This window comes from Pinus tabuliformis, chromosome 8 (assembly GCF_031772625.1).
Source record: "Pinus tabuliformis cultivar Carrire ecotype Pingquan chromosome 8, CPIR1, whole genome shotgun sequence".
Classification (NCBI taxonomy): Eukaryota; Viridiplantae; Streptophyta; class Pinopsida; order Pinales; family Pinaceae; genus Pinus; species Pinus tabuliformis.
In genome coordinates, this window is record NC_142294.1 from 1710020661 (window position 1) to 1710023942 (window position 3282).

Below are 3282 nucleotides of genomic sequence, written 5' to 3' on the forward strand. Positions count from 1 at the left end.
GTTCGAGACCATATTGTCTCGAGTCTCCATGGGAAGGATACTCCATATTCAATGTGGAAAACATTGAAGGACCTATATCAGAACAATAGTGACTAAAGGAAACTGGCGCTCAAGGATAAGCTTCGGAGAATCAAGATGGATAACGATGATATTATTTCCACATATCTGAACAAGCTCACCACCTGTAGAGATGATTTTGGAAGCATGGGAATAACTATGGCCAATGATGATATGGTGAGCCTTTCTCTCCTCGGTCTTCCAAAGAGCTGGCATAGCTACCAGGACTCTGTGAATAGAAGGGAGAAACTGCTGGATTGGGAATGACTATGGTCATATCTCATGAAGGAGGAGATCAGGAGGAGCACACGAGATGGTTCTTCATCCAAGGAGGATGAAGAAAATATGGCCTTAGCAAGTAAGGGAAGGAAAGGGAAGGAGAAGGATTCTCATCCCAAATCGAATTCTTCTCATGGAGGGAAGAAAATTGACAAATCTAAAGTGAGATGCTTTAAGTGTCATGATATGGGATATTATGCAACTAATTGCCCGTTGAAGAAGTCCAAGAAGGGATCCTAAGAAGGACCTAAAGGTGAGGCATTAGCCTCTCAGTTCGAGATGGACTTCACCCTCATCGCATGCATGGTGTCATCGATGATGGGTTGTGGTTGGTTTCTTGACAGTGGAGCCTCATTCCACATGACCCCTGATAAAAGTTTATTCAGTACCTTGGTGGAGAAATACCTCCAGATACTCATAGAGATGGGTGACAATGAAAAGTGTAATGTTTCAAGAGTGGGCAAGATTGCTTTTCAGAGGGAGCATGGAGCTTCTATCACCTTGACAGATGTGAAGTATGTGCCTAGACTGAAGAAGAACTTGGTATCGATCGCGATGTTGGAGGACAAAGGCTATGATGTTTTCATCAGCAAGGGAAAGGTTTTCCTTAGACACATCACCACATGACAGGTGAAACAGATTGGTTCATGGGTACAAAACCTGTGTGCTCTTGAGGTTCAAGATGCATGCAAAGCCTTGAGGAGCAAGGCAAATGTTGGAGACTTGGTGGTTGAGAGGGAGAGTAAATTACCTCTCAACATGTAGCACCAGAAGAAGTCTTAGAAAATTGTGGAGGAGCCATAATTGGAGAAGTCAGTAGAGGGATCACATGCAACCATACCTCCAGGTGTGAGGTGGGGCGATGTAAAGTGATAGTCCCAAGAAGGCTGAAATTGGGTAGCATCCATTGAGAGGTTTTATCTCATGGATCGTACCTTGCTACGGGAGCCCAAAGTACATAGTAGTGAGAGGAATAATTGGGATTGATGTAGTCAAAGATCAAAGTGACAGAGGCTAGAGCAGTCAGATACAAAAGAGCGCAGAGAAGGATTGACAACAGTGCAGGAAGGCCGAGTCAGTAGAAGCACAGATTTTTTCAGTTGACAAAGGAAATAGTAGTCAGAGACTTTGATGATAGATGCATCATATTGATTCAGGTTGGATGTTTTTTTTTGTTTCTGGAGTTACTGGAGCAACAACACTTGAGAGAAGTGTTGCATGTAGAACATTCCAAAGGTTCAGGATCGGGATCAAGTTGAATTCCTTTCTTGTTGGGAGGGAGTGTTGAAAATAGCAACAAGAAATGCTAAAAATAGATATGGTAAAAATAACATTAAGTATATTCCAATTTTAGTTTGTCCTTGAATTAGAATTGTAAATTAAAATTCGAATTTAGTCACACCAGCTGCTTGGAAATAATTAATTAATTCATATTGAGTTAATTAGTTGGAGAATTTCAAGCTAGAAGTCTTTGTGAAGTCATGCAACAATTATCCCTTTGATTGAGGAGATTATCCCTTAATTAAGGAGATAAGATTGAGTTGTAATTAGTTAGCTCAGTTAACTGAGTTAAGTCCAGTTAGATTAGTTCCAAACAGTTTGTGGAACTGATTGTGAGTTTAGTCAGTTAATGCGTGCATGAATCAAACTAGTGTACTGCAGATAACTGAATATTCTCTCATAAATAAATCATGCATGTCAGTTCAGACAAAGGCCCAGTTGAGATTAAAGACAGATACATTGTCCTATCAGTTGGAGGAATTTTCCCATAAAGGAAACTCATCCATGCAGAAGGAAAAAGGTTCCTTGAGGATTGCACAGTTTTATAGTGAGTGAGAGCAGTGAATGAGACCAGTGTCACACAAGGTTATAGCTGGAGCACCCAGGGAAAAATGCGCAAGGAAATAGGAGGATTTGAGGGTAGAGGAGAAGGTTTGTGAGAAGCCTTGTTTGCCTGTGAGCATCCAGGAGGATTGTACTGAGAGCTGGTTAGCTGTGAGAGCTAAGGCTTTGTGTAATTATGAGATATTTCCACCTTGTATGATAATATAGATAGTGGGGTTTTTAGCCGAGGCTTTCCCTTGAGTATTTTCTGTGTTTCATGTGTATGATTTCTTCTTCTCTGTTATATGTGTTCTGATTGATCTTGCTCAAATTGATTAAGCTTCCGCAAAGTTTGATTGTAGAAGTAGATCTAATATTTTTACTTTAGTTATATTGCATTATCAAGTGATCTACAGTGAGAATTTCTACAGGGTGTTGGGCCTATCTAGATTAGGTTTTCGGGGTTACCTATGCATCTATGGACGGAAGATATATTTCAGTGTATTGGTAATTATTTGGGAAGGTATCTGGATGATGAAAAAACATTTATGGAGTTAGGAATCATGACTTGTGCTCGCGTTCTAGTCTCACTAGACACTAGGGAGGGATTAGTGGCCAACCTCATCTTGGAATATAAAGGATATACCCACAATAAAAAACTGGACTATGAGGGAGTCCCATTCCGATGTTGACATTGCCATGATATTGGGCATATTTACAAGGATTTCCCACTACTTCATAATAATAAGGAGTATAGGGATGGAAATGTCATGGATGATAAATGGAGTTCTCGGAGGACTGTGTCTGGTGGATCCCCAACACAAGGGACAAAGGATGCTTCTCACATCGGGTTGAACAACCATCAAATGGATCGTGTATCTGGTTCATCGAGGGATTTGGCCAGGAAAACACCACAAGAAAATATTATGGCCTCTAACTCCTCGCCTTCAATAATGGGTACCTCTTCTTCACCCTTTCATCATATCGCTATTACTGATAATTCTCATCTATGTGTTTAAAATTTGGTTTCCATGTTAGAAAGGGTATCCCTGTCACACATGGGGGTTGTCCATTGTTCGATTGAACTTGTCACTGTTGGTGGGCTCCAGTATTGTAGCAATA